This window comes from Miscanthus floridulus, chromosome 11 (assembly GCF_019320115.1).
Source record: "Miscanthus floridulus cultivar M001 chromosome 11, ASM1932011v1, whole genome shotgun sequence".
NCBI lineage: Eukaryota > Viridiplantae > Streptophyta > Magnoliopsida > Poales > Poaceae > Miscanthus > Miscanthus floridulus.
This window is the reverse complement of record NC_089590.1, coordinates 93706119-93724227: the sequence shown is the minus strand read 5'-3', so window position 1 is coordinate 93724227 and position 18109 is coordinate 93706119. Positions and strand designations below refer to the sequence as shown.

General features: G+C 45.6%; 1 pseudogene; it reads right to left on the bottom strand.

Moving 5' to 3' along the window:
* Positions 1–2466: 2466 nt before the first annotated feature.
* On the bottom strand, positions 2467–9928 carry LOC136493975 (uncharacterized; annotated as a pseudogene).
* Positions 9929–18109: the final 8181 nt, after the last annotated feature.

The following is an 18109-nucleotide window of genomic DNA, read 5'->3' as shown; positions in this document are numbered from 1 at the left end:
TCCTAGAATCCGTGCCAGTCAAACTTTTTTAAGTTTAACCAACTTTATAGAAAGTTTAATTAACTTTATAGAAAAGAAAAACAACATCTATGTCATAAAATGAGCACCTTATGAAAATATATTCTATGATAAATCTAATAATACTAATTTGATATCATAGATCTTAATGCTTTTTTTTTAGAAATTCAGTCAAAGTTTAAAAAGTTTGACTTAAGACAACTCTAGAAATCTATTTATTCAGGGATGGAGGGGTATGCAATATCCGAGATAAACAATTGCAACATAAAACAAATGAAAACATTTTGAATATACGCTTGCAACATATATGTATAGCCACTGAAACAAATGCAACATCCAGATAAAACACTTGCAACATGCGTTTGAAATAGATGAAACATTTTGAACAAATGCTTGCAACATGTCTCTGAAACACTTACAACATATGCACATGTGCAACATCCCCCGGTCTATTTTTGCAACATCGACGAAACAATTGCAACATACCTCAAAAATTGTCTGAAACACGTGAAACATACATTTGCAACATAGGGGGGGACAGAGGCCTAGGCCAGTCGATTCCGGGGTGATGAGATGGGAGCCGACGACGAGTGGCTGCATGCGAGCGCCACCAGCACCAGCACCAACGGCGCGCGCGAGCACTAGCGCCACCAGCATCGGGCTTGGCTCGTCGGCGACGGTGGGGGATGGGGGGCGGGGAGCGCCATGGTCGCCGAGGTGGGGGCAGCTCTGTTGTCTGGGTGAGAGAGGGCGCCGTCGGGTGGGGAGGGTGTCGCGCCAGGGTGGGGGAGAGCCGCCGACTCTCCCGCAACACCACCGAGCCACCTCCATGGATCTCGCCGGGGTGGGGAGAGGGCCGTCGGATCTGTGCGCTTTGGGGGCTCCCGGTGGGTATGGACGCCGGGGTGGGGGAGGGGCTCTGCCAGGGTAGGGGGAGGAGGACGCCATGGTGGGTGAGGGCGCCGCCGCCGGCCAGGGAGGCAGCCATGGCCGCGCATTGGGTGGGGGGAGGGCGCGAGCGCGGAATGGATAAGGATGATGAGGAGGAAGCGAAGGGATAAGATTTTTTTAATAAACATGCGGGCAGCCGGGCAGGGTAAAAATGCGTTCAACAATTGTGCGATCCGTACGTATGACACGTAGTATTTCATGAAAAAAGAATAATTCTAAAAAAAATAACCTAAATTTGTTGTTGGAAGTAGAATACTTTTGAATGGTACTGAAGTATTTTTGCTGTAAAGCACCGCATTAGCAGCTCGAAACCTTCAAGAGAGGAGAGAACCGACAACGATCGTACAGGTTAACTGTCCCCGGTGGCCGGCACAGAAGCTGCCCGTACAGGTTAGATCCTAACGGGTACCTGGCACGTGGCGCACGTACAAAAGCGCATTGTATATTTTGTCCTCGGTACCCGTATATATCCATGATCGGTGTTCTTGCCTACTACCCGAGGCCAAGATGCGTGCCATCAAGACGAGACAGGTGAGAACTTTTCTTGTGCGATGCACCGCCGCGACGACAGAGAAAAGGACATCTTCTGAATACGAAAAACCTAACTACCAGTAACCGGCACTATCTTTCTGTGCGCGATTCACCACTGCAACCGACGCATGGGCATTTCTACTCTGAGTTCGGGACGGAATGGAATCCGTAGGCAGCAGTAGCTGCCGCCCGGCGTTCACTGAATCACTGTTCATTTGTTGAGTGAGTGGGAGTCTCATCAGAGAAGCATGTGATATGCGAATGGAGGGGGTACGCCAAGAGCTTAAAATAGTGGCTTCTTCAGTCGGACAACCGATGGACTTCCATACCCTTTGACTCGCAGCCCTCGCCTCGCGCTGCATACCTCGAATGTGCAGCGTCGCTGGAGCCACAAACAACCGCTGCGTCACCGGGAGGTGAATAGACAATAGAGAGACAGACGGGACACGGAATAGACATGGACACGGGCTGGCCTGCTGGGACGTGAACGAGTAAGGTTTTGTTATCTTGACCTTTTTTTTATTAGGGCCATGTTTAGATTGCAACTTTTTGCAACTCAATGAATAGTACCACTTTCGTCTTATTTGACAAATATTATCCAATCGTAGACCAACTAGGCTCAAAAGATTTATCTCGTGATTTCCAACTAAACTGTGCAATTAATTATTTTTTTACCTACATTTAATGCTCCATGCAAGCAGCTAAAAATTGATGTGATGGAGAGAGAGTGAAAAAACTTGGAATTTGGGGTCATCTAAACAAGGCCTAGATATAATCAAAGTATCCTCTTTTCCTCAAATAAGCAGGGGCACTTCAGATACTCATCCTTCATGCATTCAAAAAATCAGGAGAAACCGAGGAACCAGGGCTAAAGCCGGAACCATTGTTGACTCTCTTATCAACTCATATTACCAACTGCATGGAAACCAAGGTTGACTATCTAATCAACTCATATTATCAACTGCATTAGACAACCAAGCCCAAATAAGCAGGGGCACTTCATACATTCAACATCCTTCATCCATTCAAAAAATCAGGAGAAACTGTTTTACCAAACGTTTTTCAAAAAGACTTTTCTCCTTTTAGAGAAGCCGCTGCATCAGATGGACCTGAGCTGGAGCTCTGTTTTTAGGAGCCAGAGCTCTTTGCCAAACAGGCCCTCCAAAATAGAATCCTCCATGGATGGATCACATCAGTTGTTAAGAATGGCAGAACATATTCACTCTATGCACAGCACCACGGCCTAAGCTTCCAGCTTACCGAGGACTACTTTTTCTCACTTCTTACGAGGGCGCAAGACCCTTCCAGATGGCATCGGCACAGGAGTAGTTTTCTTGCGCTTGATGCCAGGTGATGTCTTCTCAGTTACTTGCACCTTCACCCTCTCCTTTACTGCAGTGGTGAAATCATTACCATCCATCAGAAATGGAAACAACAAAACTGTAGTCAATGAGAGCTGTGAACCAAGTTTAAATTGCAACCAGATCAACATAAAAGATAAAACCAATGTATTGCTGTTATTGCATAATTCGTCCTTATAGAAACATAGAATTACTAGTACTATATTCATTCTGAACTTGAATCAAATATACAAGAATATACAAGAAATCCAGAAAAAATATTCGCTCTTTGAAAAGGCACATGCACATCATGGATCCTTTTTTTATTTGGATGGAAGCCACTAAGGTTAGCCAATTCAGATGCTACATCTGACTAAATACTATTTGTATGTGTACACGTATTGCCTCTTCCTTTGCTTAGTGCACTAGCACCGGAGCTCCATTGTTGATGTGCTTTGTCAAATCTCTATAGCTTACTTGCCTTAAAAATACTCTTCTTACTAGCCTCAAAGAGCACATACTTCTAACAATCATGTGAATCAATCAAAGTACATTCTAACAACTATGGAACTACCATTAAGCAAAGGTTACTCTCATGTGAGACGTAATCAAAGAAAATAAGAAATACATATTAGCTTTCACCTCAACTTTTTTACCTGCTGTAAGGCAAGAAAATCCCAGAGGCAGGCTTAGAGTGTACTCCTGGCACTTGAGGGGGTCATAAACCTTTAACTGAAACATCATATCACAATTGTTAACCTTTTTAAGTTTACATTTTGATATTGCACATAACTTCAAATATACCTTAAGAACAATCTTGGATGATTTAATTTTCCTCTCCAGAAACTTCCAGCCAAGAGAAAGCAAATACTCCTCCAACTGGGAACAAATTTTGAACACAATAAGAACAGATATATTTTCAAGTATATATAATAAAACTAGATATATTCTCAGTTTTTCACCTCTGGCATAGTCTGAGAGCACACCCCGTTAACTGAAACAATCACATCCCCACGCCTAATCCCAATGATTTCTGCAGTGGAGTTGATTGCTACCTAAAAAAATAAAATGAGTTACAATACCGACAACGCATATTGTTGAATAGATTGCATACAAGTTGTTGAATAGATTCACACCTCATCGACGATGTAACCACTATCAATATTGTGTTGATACAAGATTTCTTCCCTCTTATGCATGTCCAGAAACTGCAACCGCTCTCAGACACAAACCATGTTCTGGACGAGCAATACAACTAAAAACAGTTCGCATTTAATCAATAATCAAATATAGAATTAAACTATATATCTATTAAAATTCTACATGCCATTTTCAACAGCAAAGATAACTTAAATAGGAATAAAAATAAAAAATTTCATCAACAAAATTGTTGACTAATATGTCATTACTCATATTTCCATGAACCCCTTATATTTCTATCATACTCTATTCTACTAATCAAGAAACTTGCTAATTTACTCTTTGCTTGATTAATTCAGCCCTCATCTAATCTCTACTATGTGAATCCTACGCCAAACCACGGGCACCAGATAGGGCCACGTTGCCATTAGGCCGCTAACCATTAGATCTAGCAAAATGCGATATGGACCATTCGATCAGACCGTAATGGGTTTTCACACCGTTAAGGCCGCAAACCTGCTCGGCGAAAAACTCATTCCCTCAGCGGCGTGTCTCCATCCTCCTGCTGTCCTCAGGCATCCCCCGCATGCACGGCCAGAGCAGGCTACGACAGCAGCACTGGCACACGGTGGGTCATGACACCGGCGCAAGCTGGCACGGGCCTGCCGCAATGGCCTAGGGATGGTGTACCATGCTCCCCCCCCCCCCCCCCCCCCCCCCCCCCCCCGAACTCACCTCCCCTTCCCTCGCCGCTGCCCCTCATCGCCACCCTCAACAGCAACACGCCTGCCACCAGAGACGTCAAGTTCGACACCCAGTGCAGCGAGCGCGGAGTCTTCCACATGGGCACCGTTAGCCAGCACCTCTGTTTTCCTGCCGAGACACTGCAGCTAATGCAGCTCAAGACCGCCACACCGCATGACGTGGCCGAGGTCACTGCAGGCATGGTTCGCTGCTACGCATGTCAACGCAGCAGCAGCTTAATGAGGCGCAGCCTGGCTCTCTGTCGCCGCCACCATGGCATGAGCCGAGCAGGAGTGAGATGCCCACCCTAACTAGGCTGACCAGGAGGCACAAATCGAGCTTCAGCGGCAGTGACAAACTGCTAATCTTCTACACCAAGATCACGGACCTCCTTATGCACACAGAAGCTATAGTATTGTTCCTTTATTCAAACTCGCAAAGGCGACGTATACATGAGGTAGTACCCTCATTATATATGCACTTAGAGCAACTCCAGCAGGGCCCTTACTTGAGCCCCCATAGCTAAATATGGGGGTTCGTGCTCCAGCAGGGCCCCTACTAGGGCCCCGAAATTTGGGCGGGCACCAAATCCTACCTCCGGCACCCATTCCTGGGGGCTCTAGGCGAAGCCCCCAAATTTCACCCAACCCTTCCCACCCGCGCAACCCCTCCCCAGCACGGCCCTTCCCTAGCGCGGCGACCCTCCCCTCCCTTCCCTCCGGCTCCCACTGGCAGCGCCCGCAGCGGACGCAGCGGCGCAGGGCCCTCGCGGCCACCCGTAGGCCCGGATTTCGACAAGATATGGTCGGTCGCAGCTCCTCCAACCGTCGTGGAGGCGTCGCAACTTCCCCAGCTCCCGTGCATCGTTCGTGGCGCACCCGCCCGGTGTTGCCCAGTAGGTAGAGGAGGAAGAAGAAACAGATAAGGACGAGTAGGTCCCGTTTGTCATTGTCTATCAGAATGGATTTGAGGGCTCAAATTTGGGTGCTGCTGTTGGAGGGAAAGCAAAAAAAAACTGGGCCAACAAAAGTAGGGGGAGCACCCAAATCAAAAGTAGGAGCCCTGATTTGGGGGCCCCTGCTAGAGTTGCTCTAGGTCGGTTTGCTACAGTAACGACCTGCTGCAGTGCTAGTACATCTCATGCATACAGCTAGCAACAACTATGTTCTACTTAGTTCATACCCAAAACCAATTTTGCTCCTTCACTGCCCCTGCTGATTCTGCTATTACTGCAGCAGTTAAATTGAAGCCTCTAGAGGGCAGTAGCAGCTCCTCCCAGCTGTTGCTGTGCATGTACTTCAGTAGTCAAAACCAAATTGCCTTTTTACTCAAGAAAACAAATTACTTATCCAACAAAGTTTAGCCTCTGAATTCCAGGATTATATGGCTTGTGTGTACAGTACAAAGGATATCAGATCATACTGATTTTCAGATTTTTACCACGACTCTTGAGCCATACTAGCAAGCAGACATTATAGATAACGTAATTAATGATTCATTTGGATAACAGAGTACAATACAAAGGATATCATAAGCCTTTTTATATCCATTTTGCCCTAATTAGAGTATCAAGTTTCCAACTCTAAGTTCAAAAATTCGTTGATATTCTCTTGATGAACGATATTTAGGTGACACAAATTCCCTTGGAGTGATCAGCTATCACTACATTGGCTGCTCATTTTGGTGGAATGGAGCTCTATTTGTGCCACTCCACTCGCAGCCCTGCTCAAACAGGTTTACCTTTCATTCTTCTCATTAAACCGACACTAACTATTATCCTTAATAGCACGATGCTCAACTATACCCTTTTGAAGTGCACAGAGTGTACTATACACATTTCTATTACAAGGAATGCAGCTACCAGTTGCACATCTGTGTATCATGGAGAATGCCAAAGAGCATGCTATTGTGTTCTCCATGAAAATGTTTACACATGCCAATGCAAATATTCTTTTCCTATTTAGATTGAAATTTCAATAGGCCATGTTTTTGCTATTATTGCATTTTAGCATAAAACATGGTTCATAACTTTTACCTACAATCCTTCATTCCATAATGCAAGCTTGAATGCTTGATTGTGTGCTTTTCATTATTTAAAAGTGATTTCTTCCTGATGAGTAACAATCTTATCCTATTTCCACAGACCTCACTTCAGGGACAGGTAAAGAAAGTGTGCAATAACAGAACCATGTGGGAGTGCATAATTGAAGTATCCTTGCTCTGTGTCTTAAAGTGTATCCTAGAGTCATGGTTATCATATTCCCTAGCTTGGCACAACTTAAAATTTTCAGTGTCAAAAAAGTTGCTCACTGCTTTGAATCTCTGAATATTAGCAGCAACTTGACCTCATTTAACTACTGCTTCTTGTTTAGCCATGTTGACAAACAATGTGCAATGTCCTCCATAGGTAGGGAAGATAATTATATTAGTTCTAGTATAGTCAATGCTCTGCAGGCTGCAATGCTTATGTTTGACAATAACAAGGTAAAGTAAATGTGGCGTATTGTAGTTTGAATGCGCAATTCTAAAGTTTTGATTATGATATAATCTGAAACTCTGAACTTCGTTTCTGAAATTTGCAATGCCATAACCTGAAATCCTGAGCTTCCATTACTGCAATTTAGCATATGATGCAAGACCTTCTCAAGATTAGGATATACATAATAGGTGTTGGCACGGCTGCCGCGTCTGGTTTTCTAGTTGTCCCTGATTTTCAGCAATGACGCTCGTGGAAATCACCTAGTTTTATTGAATCCAAAATTGCAAGTGCTTTTGAAAGTAACAAAATCATGATATTCATTGTTGTTTTTAATACCTGAAGTTCCTTTCCATTTCAACCAATGTTCTGATAATAAAGCTCGGAAGAACGGCAGTTTTTGACCAACCAACAAAAAAAGCCAATCCAGCGACATCTCCATCTCGATCGATTACTAATCCAAATGTGCTAGCCTGCATTAAACATGTAGTCATGTACAAATAATTTAATAGAGCAATAAAGTAAGATGCAACATTTGAATACAAGTAATTTAGTTAATACCTCAGGAAGCACACAGCTCACATACAAATAGTAGTTGCGGTGCACATAAGTTTCATTGTGACACATGACCCTCCCTGACGTGGTCAACAGCGAAGAATCTTCATCTCTCGCCAATACGAATACCTTGTCTCCGTACTCTGGACTTGACACAAAAGAAGGGCATCGCAATGGCATATCAACTGAGATCTCCAAGACAGCAATATCATAGTAGGGATCAAAAAACAAAAGCTCTCCATCCTTAATTGCCTTATTTGGCAAACGAACAAGTAGCTGAAAAAAAAAAGGCTAAGTTAGATAGACAAATTGTATGAAGCGATGGAGATTAGAGTTAAGACATTATTTCATCAAATAACGCATCACATATAAACAAGAAAAAAAGCCAAAAGTACTCAACCCTGGCTCCAACGTGATCATGTTGCAACTGCATGAAATGTTCCACATTCTCAGGTATGTGATCATGTTGCATTGGTGTTTCTGTTTCACACCTTCGCTTGTATGATGAGTGACATACAGGCATGCTGCTATGGATGGTTTTTGGATTAATCGACTGTGGTGTAGACTGTTTTTGGGAAAAAAAATACAAAGCTAACTGCTAAGATGTGAAATTGTATTTGCTTGGCTAAGTAACGTCCTGTTAGGCTATCCTAAAAATCAGTCATTTATGTCAAATCTTAAACATGTATTGGAGGTCTGCTGTTTTCGTGCACTCTTTGTAAAGTTTTAAAGAGTGCTTAAATAGTACTCCCTTCCAAATTTTAAATCTTTTTGGCTTTTATAGATACAAAGCTAAGCTTTTACTTTGTATCTAGACATAATGTATAACTAAGTGCAATACCAAATGATATGTACCTAGAAAAGCCAAAACGATTTACAATTTGGGACAGGGAATAGCAATCTTCTAATTTATTCAGCTGTCCAGTAAAGCACAGGATGGAAAAGCAGCAGCCAACGAGAACAGCGAAAAGTATCTTAGTTTGACTGCTCTAAACTTTGTTGATTTCTTAAGATCCAAACCAGAACTCAGTCAATTCTATTATTTTGATATTGGGGTTAATATCGATGCTAGCACGGCATAGTTTGCTGGCCGATGCTGTACAGAAAGCTATTTTGATTTGAGGGTCATCTCTGTTGGCAGCACAAGAGGGTCAACACCTTGGCTACTGGCAGGTTGTGATGACTAGCATGTTTGCAGGCCTAATAATAGCAAACAAGTAGATGAACCAAAAGTGCATATCAGTAACTTTGTGTACCTTGCGATCGAGCAGTTTCCCATCATAATCACAGACAGTATCAGAACTAGTCAGTATCCTAGCATGCTCATCAGACTCGGATGGACCAATGACGATTCCAGTAAACTCCCATACTGGCACCCCATCTGAAAACAGGAGCAACTGATGTCAAGATTAGCTATGAGGGAATTATTGTGTTATAATAATCTAACTGCAAGTTCGGAATAATAATTTTACCATCTCCAACCCGGGTAGAGGAAATGCTGACAATCGAGCTAGATAACCTAAAAAGCACCTCCCTTTGTCTCGTGGAGATCACCTCACTGGAAGAAGGCGTCTCCCTCCCCTTTGTCTCCCTCAAGATAGGAGGATTGGAGACAGGATCTAAACAAAGAACACCCAAAATACAAGAGTTAGCGGGAACCTTCATTGGAGGAGTAATGATGAAAAACAACCGTTGGCAGCCTTCTCATAAGCGACTCTAGTAGCCCTGTGCCACTCTGCGATCTCTTCCCGGCTTCCACCCTTGGGGTACATGGGGCATCTATGAGGGAGAGGACGGCTGCTCGCGATGAGGGGGAGGGCATCATCTGTCCACTCCTCGTCCTCCGCCTCTTCTGTGTTGGTCGCGCTCGTCTGCTCGGCAGTGACGGACCGGGTCTCCACTAGTCTCCCGCCCGCCTCCCACAACCATGTTGTCTTGCCCCCGTTCGTCGTCTCCACCGCCACAGCCGAAGAGGGCTCCCCGGCATGTCTGCTCCCCGTTCTCCTCCTCCTCGGCACCGGCGTGTCGCGATCCATCTCAGGCGCAGCCGACAAACGCGTCGCCGGTGAGAGGGATCTTGGGTTGGAAACTGGGGGTTGGGAACGAACGAAATCTGACTGTTTGAGCCTTCGAGGGCGCCGTCGGGCTCGAAGCCTCGAACACAACCGCGACTTGTCACGTGGGCGACGTCGGCGTGCAGTCAGGCCATCCTACCGTGCGCAGTGCGCTCCCTATCCACATCCAAGGACATCTACTGTGTCATGTGACCCTTCCAAGTAATAGGCCTCGGCCCAACAAGAGACTGGTTGCAGAAAGGGGTGCCATGAGCCTTTTTTTTTGCTAAAAAAATTAGCCTTTTTTTTGCGCAGCTGCTTTTTTATTTTATTATTACTAGGTAGCGTGTCCGTGCGTTGCTACGGGACAGTAAAACTTTTGTACTAAAAACACAATGATCGTACGATAAAATAACAATACTGTGAAAATGTAAAGTGACATTTACTCCAAAAGCAAAATTCGTGAAATTAACATCGTCACGGAGTGCGCGGCGTCGTAGGCTCACCTACTCGGTAAGGGCCGAGCGACAACCTTGCCCATACTTATAACAATCCAAAACTTAATGCATTAACCATGAATTTACGAGTAATCAAGTATGCTTTAGAGATAGAAGAATCGATGTGGTAAAGATAGAAAGGATAAATAGATCAACAAAACTATCCGAATTGTCATGAACTCTTTAAGGTTTTTCCTAAGTAGCTAGTTCTCAGTTTACTATATAATGTCAAATGATTTGTGCATTCACCGGATAGCAATCTGGACACTAATAGACTTCGATCACATTAGAGAAGTTGCCGATGCCAGACCTTAATCTTTGTCCAAAAAAATACAAAAGATATACCCTATAGCAATCGTCACCTATGTGGCCGGTGTACAGTAGTCACCGATGGTACTTCTCCTTATCCTTGGTCGCTCTTGGAGGCTGCAACTTCACGTCACCATTGAAATTGTAACATTTAACATTTAAGAAGAGAAGCACTGCTACAACATTCAAGCGGGGTATCAGCATGTTGTAAAAAATCATTGAATCACAAGGAATCTGATAGAGCAGAGGAAGCTTGCACGGGTCAGACGAGAAGAGAAGCACTGGGCGTGATGGGCTGTTATGTGGGCTGAGCATGCCAGAGCTGTAGTTGCTGCTTGCCCGACTGGAGCCACGAAAGGGGGAGCCGCCCCTGTGATGCCGATGGAGAGGGGAAGGTTGAAGTAGCTAGATCAGGGGGCCGCACCGCCGCCAGGGGCTGCCGAGCATGCGGGGTTGGCCAGACTGTCGCGGGGGGCGCGGAGCTCGATGGCCCAGACGGACGAACCAAAACAAATATCGCAGGGATCGATGCATGATTATTGTTTTCTTCCATGCATGTGGCCTCAGGTGATCGATTTATTTCCTTCAAAGCAGACGGGAATCATTTGAAGAACATCAACGTACCTTCCTTCCAGAGCAGCATGATTTCGATGCATGATTATTGTTTCCTTCCATGCATATGGCCTCAGGTGATCGATTTGTTTCATTCAAAGCAGGCGGGGATCCTTTGAAGAACATCAACGTACCTCCCTTCCAGAGCAGCATGATTTTGATGCATGATTATTGTTTCCTTCCATGCATGTGACCTAAGATGATCGATTTGTTTTCTTTAAAGCAGGCGGGTATCGCAGGCGTAGGCAGACGGACGAATCAAAACAAATGTCGCACCTAAAAATATGAATGTTTTGTTTTTTTAGTTGTAGAAGATTTTTTTTTTTTTTTTTTGTTGCGAGGTTGCGCCCGCTCGCGTCGTGACTAGTTGTCTTCTCGAACTGGTCCTTACCATTCAGATTTTTATCCAATGATAGATTGACACGTTAAAATTAGAAATAAATATTAAAATAATACATCATACAGGTAGTTTTACAATCAAAGCCAAAAGAAAAATACGAAAAAACAAAAAAAAATCATTGGTAGAAAAAAAATGGCACGTAACTATCAAAGAATCAACAGAAAAAATAATGAAACGAACTCAAGTTAACGTCATCAACGAAAAAATAATTAAAGATAAGTGGACCCCACATGTTACTTTTTCACAACAAAACAACACAAACATGACTTGGCGGGGAAGAAAAAGAAACAACAAACGGACAAGGGAGAATCAAATATGAAGGATTGAAACTATGAAGACGAAGAGAAAAGCAAGACCAAATCAAAGTGCAAAGAAGACTGATGCAGAAGACGATGAATGCAGATCAAACAAGGTAAGTTGCCTCCTGTCGTTCAGTTCACATCTGAATTCTTTGCCTCACCTTCTGTTACTAATTATCTGAATATAAAAACAAAGAATAATGAAACACACTAAATTTAAGAATACTTGTTCCAGCTGCTAATCAAGAAAATCGGTATCGGTTTGATGCACTGTTGCTGCTGAGACGGTATCTCTGAACACCTAAAAGAAAACCAAAGATCATATACTGAGTACAGGCAAATTAATAGTAATGAAGCAGAATTTCTACCTATACATAAATACTGAAAAACTGACACTCAAAGAGCATAATAGTGTATTCACTATTGCATGAAAGTGACCCTTCACAATTTTAAAGCATGCTGCTGCACCATCCGAACTGCACCACAGTACTCTGAATATTTGCTTCTATCGAATGACTGAACAGAGTTTCTAAAAACTGAACCAAACTATAGTACAAAACAAAAAACCAACTTCTAGGCAGAGGTTCAGACCATGAGCTGCACTTAGTCGCGGCAAGGGAAAAGAAACCAGCAGCCTGCTACTGCAACCAGCTCAAAGATTTGACTTCAAAACAAATATTGCTGCTACACTACTTAACTGAAAGACGGTAAAGCAGCTGCTGAAAACTGCGGCTTAACTGCTACTAACGAACAACAGAGAGGGCACTGCACTGGAACTACTGCCGCTGAACAAAGACTAATAGGAACATTTAAACTAAAAAATCATAAACTAATAGGAACATTTCAACTGAAAAATCACTAAAGAACTGAAACAGAACAAAACAAACAACTTTTAAAACTGAACCACTGAAATGAAAACTAATAGGAACACTTCAACTGAAAAATCATAAAAAAAATTGTAAACGAGCGAAACAACTTCTAAAACTGAACCACTGAAATAAAAACTAATAGGAGCATTTAAACTGAAAAGTCATAAAAAAACTGAACAAAACAACTACTTCTAAAACCGAACCACCGAAATGAAAACACTCATATAGAAATAAGCTCACACATATGAATCGACATCTTATAACAACTTATCTACTAATTACAGTGCAGACATGTAATCAGATAGTGTGCAAGTCACCGTAGACCACTTAGTAGTATTGGCGTATTGCAAATCACTACACAGTAATTGTCGCGTACCATAAAAAGGGGTCCCCTAAGCAAGAGCCGAAAGGATCGCTTAGACCTTGTAAAAATCGAAACTAAGAAACAACCACCGGCAAACCCCTCACCTTATCCGAGGCTCGGCTGGACCGCCCGGCCCACCTCGATCAATATCCGGGCTCACCTGAAGCGGGCTCGACCCAGAGCGAAACCACGAGGCCTCGGACAAGGAACCGATTCTCCGCCTCGCCCGAGGCCCCGCCCGTAAGGCCTCGGACGAGTACCGATTCTCCGACTCGCCCGAGGCCCCGCACGTAAGGCCTCGGACGGGGTACCGATTCTCCGCCTCGCCCGAGGCCCCGCACGTAAGGCCTCGGATGGGGTACCGATTCTCTGACTCGCCTGAGGCCCCGCACGTAAGGCCTCGGACGAGGTACCGATTCTCCGACTCGCCCGAGGCCCCGCCCGTAAGGCCTCGGACGAGGTACCGATTCTCCGCCTCGCCCGAGGCCCCGCCCGGAAGGCCTCGGACGAGGTACCGATTCTCCGCCTCGCCCGAGGCCCCGCCCGTAAGGCCTCGGACGAGATACCGATTCTCCGACTCGTCCGAGGCCCCGCCCGTAAGGCCTCGGACGGGGTATCGATTCTCCGCCTCGCCCGAGGCCCCGCCCGTCAGGCCTCGGACGGGGTACCGATTCTCCGCCTCGCCCGAGGCCCCGCCCGTCAGGCCTCGGACGAGGTACCGCGCCACGAGGCCTCGGACGAGGACGTCACATCCAACCAACGCGTCCAACCACTCCCGCGACGTCAGCTGAACGACGGCTCGATACAGCGGAGTGGACGACGAGATGGGAGCCACATCGACGCCACGCCGTCCGGGACAAGACGGGGCGGGGGTTACCGGTCGCTGTGCCCACGACCGACACCCGTGCTGCACTGTGCTGCCTAACCCCACCCGCTCCAAGGACAGCGCGGCGTGGAGAGTCAAGTCCGGGTCTCTGTAGTCTCGGAATCAGCGTACAAGACCAACTGCTCCCTCCGAGCCTCGGCTATCCGCTTCCAGGCCCCTGTAGCATCGGGACTCACGCCCGCCGAGCCGACCACGATGGTTCCGCCTCTGCACTAACTGGGCCTCGGCTCCCCGCGCCGGTCAAACATACAGCGACCAGCACGTCTCCAACAGAAGAAGGCGCGCATGTCATCACAGGAGCTCCCACGTCGCACAGGATCAGGCGTGACCGGCGCGTCGCTCCAGTGCACCGAGGACAAGGCCGCTCCACCGACCATGCCGCCACAGTGACAAGCTACAGGGCTCGGACATGCCGCCTCTGCTCATAAAATGCCACGTAGCAAATCCATGTACCGCCCCCCGTGTCTCCCTTCGACTATAAAAGGGAGTGACCGGGGCCGCTTCTAGGGAATCGGAGACAGACAGACACCACGCATGCAAGCAACGCACAACGTCCTGTAACACACACTCTTCCTCACTGCACGAAATCAACGTCTCAAGCAACCCACGCCGCTCCAGGCAGAGACCTGGGACAAGCTCCCTCTCTCGCCTAGCTTGTAAACCCCTACTACAAGCACCTCGATGCAAGGAATACAAGATCGCTCCCTCAGACTGGACGTAGGGCACCTATATATTGCCTGAACCAGTATAAACCTTGTGTCTCTTTGCATCACCATTCGAGATTAAGAACACGCAGTACACTTTCACTAGTCGGTTGAGGGCCTGTCGGTCCAAAACACCGACAGTAATACTTTATGAGAGTAACCTTTTCTGCAGCACGCCAATTTAATATTTATGCGGTTGTTTACTTCATGAATGTGTAGGACCACAACAATCATTATTCAAACATGGAGATAAAGCTACTGCACACGATAAATACAGAAATGCAAGTCGCAGGGGTCAGAGTATTGCTCCTGAACCTCTCGAGCAGCAGGCGCTCCAACTGGATTCAGGTAGCGGCCACAAACGCTGACACACATCTCTCCTCATGCCCAAAACTCGCTGGCCACCGAATCAAACTCATCCACCTTCCATTGGTACACCCTCTGTCCCCCGTGCGTCCGCGCTCAGACAAAATGTTGAAAAAGAAAGGAAAAAGTCTACTTAACACCCCACCTTTTATACTTGGTCTACTTCACCTCAACTATGAAACCGTTTATTTTACCCCCTGAAATTTCTAAAACCGTCTATTTTAGGAAAAAGTCTACTTAACCCCCCACCTTTCATACTTGGTCTACTTCACCCCCAACTATGAAACCGTCTATTTTACCCCCTGAACTTTCCAAAACCGTCTATTTTACCCCTGGGCGGTTTTCAGCGGCGGCTTTGCTACCTTAACAGCGGGCCCGCTACAGTAACAGCGGGTCCGCTACGGTCGGTGGTTTTGAATTTTTTTCCAATTAATTACAGACAAAATTGGATTTTCCAATTAATCTAAAGCTAAAAAAATTGTACTAAAGCATACCGTATTATATATTCACTATGTAGATCTACTCATGTGGAGTCCAATAAAATTAGATTTTTCATTTTATGATTTTCTATGATTTTTCAAAAATTCACCGAAAATAAATAAAAAAAATTCAAAACATGGCACTGTATCAAACCCACCGTTACTGTAGCAGACTCGCTGTTACTGTATCAAAACCGCCGCTGAAAACCGCCCAGGGTAAAATAGACGGTTTTGAAAAGTTCAGGGGGTAAAACAGACGGTTTCATAGTTGGGGGTGAAATAGACCAAGTATGAAAGGTGGGGGGTTAAGTAGACTTTTTCCAAAAAGAAATGAAATCCCAAATCACCTGGGAGACAACACGAAGACAGCACACACCTTTAGCTAATAAGCGACGAAGACGACGGGATACACCCAGTCCTTCGGCGGGGGACTCGACGTCGAACCACGTGGCAGCTCGGGACAAGCTGTTTCTAGCGACAACAATAGGGCCAGTGGAAGAGTGCTTTTCTCGGATGGCGAAGCAGGTCGCGCAGCTAGCAGCGGAGACGCCCAACTCTATAGGTTGTTGCGGTGTTCTTGTTTCGGTTGTTTACCATTTATGTAATATCGAAATTTGAAATAGTCTGCTAGGAAGGTCCGGTCATAGATGTAAGACCACCTAGCGTGCTCATTAGAAGCGTGTTATTTGTATAATTAAACTCTTCTTCTTTAATTACAACAATACGTAAATCTTTTATCTATTCGAGAAAGGAAAAAAAACACCCAGTCCTCCGGCGACTGCGACGCCAGAGCGGGCGCAGGCGTCGGCGCCGCGGCGGCTCCGCCTCCGCCTCGGCCGAGCACCAAGCGAACCGTCTCTCCCCGCTGAGCACAAGATATCTGAATCGGGCAACCGAATACAAAATATTTGAAATCACCAAACAGATTAAGTAGTCCATAATCTGTAATGGGCTGAATTGGGCCTATGTATAACACAGAAACGAGTCAGTAATGCGCCCAGAACTGAGGCAACATAGAAAATAATCGCACGAATCTACGAACAATCTCAACCACACAAAAGTGAATGAAAACATGACACCATATCATCCGTGAGTTATTTATAAATTCCGTTTTTTAGGTGATGAAAAAAGGCAACGGGCGGCGGCGATCTGCTCATACTCCGCTTGGTCGCCACTTGACACGGAGGAAGGTGCCCAGAAAAAACTCTATACGCCCCCATCTCTCTAATTATTCTTTTTTCTCAAGATTTGTGTATCATTATAGTTAAGAAGAAAAGTTTAACTATACAAATGTTACGTTTCTGATGAGCACCCTAGGCGGTCTTATTTGTTTTACTTGTAGAGAGAGTTTCCTTCCTGGTTTGTTGCCTTAAATTGGCTTGGAGTCTAGAACTGTCCATCAGGTGTCGCCTGCTATCGTTAAGCCTTCCTTGGGATTGTCTTAGGTGTTGCGGTAAGCCTTATCTGGGATTGTCTTCTCCTGGCGTTCGTCACACGCCAGGGGCACGACCGCATGTAGGGTGAAGTTGTCGTGCAAATCCAAACTTATCCGCACAATGGGCACACAGGGTTCCTTGTCGCGTTGCATCACGCCCCGGATGTGACCCTGTGCTAGGGCTGGTCAACACGCGATTAGCGAGGAACAGACCCATGGTAGGGCGTGGCGCCCTGTGGTTTTGCCCGCCTATCAAGATCTGGACCCTGAAAGATTCCGGAGAGGCGTCTGTCCAGATGGGGAACCTAGCCCAACAAGACCAAGGCACGCACGACGCCCCTTGGTCGACTGCCGCGTTCCAAGGTCAGGAACTGCTTAGGCCTTGGCAGGCTCTAGGTGTAAGTGACTTGGGTGAAGACTTATCCTTCTGACTCATTTCCAACACGTCGAAGCCCCTTCCTACAGTGGGCCTTCTGAGGCCCATCAAGCCATTCGTTAGTGGGCCGGAGGGTGGGTTTAGCCCCCGAACCCTGGTTGATTAGGAGAATCAATCGGGGGGTTAACTGAACTATCATGACACTGATCTAAGGGTTTAAGCTACCCCTATGTTTGATACTCAACACTGGCCCGCTTCTTTTGCCACGGGACAAAATCTTCTTTTGGCATGGCAATAATAGTTATATTTGTAATTTTTAGTTTCCGGCAGCAGAAATTAATTTAGCTTATGTTTTAGCTAGAAATTAATTTAGCTTATGTTTGTGGCATGGCAATACATATTTGGTCGATGCAAAAGGGGGAAATCAATAGGTATTTGTAGAATTGCATAAAAGCATGGCGTTTGTTAAATGACATGCTCATGAATCTAAATCAACCAGTTGTAAGAGTAAACAAGTAGTATAACTAGTAAGGAGAAGAATGTCCTAGAGAGAAAAAAACTCTTACCCCTAAACCGGATGGCTTCGGTGGTCGTCCAACCAAGTAACCAACCAGCAGCACCCGTCTCAAATCGGAGAGGCCTCGAGCTTTGTTGCTTCCTATGCGCAGGAGAGGGATAGGAGTAGGAGTAATGGAGTGGATGTC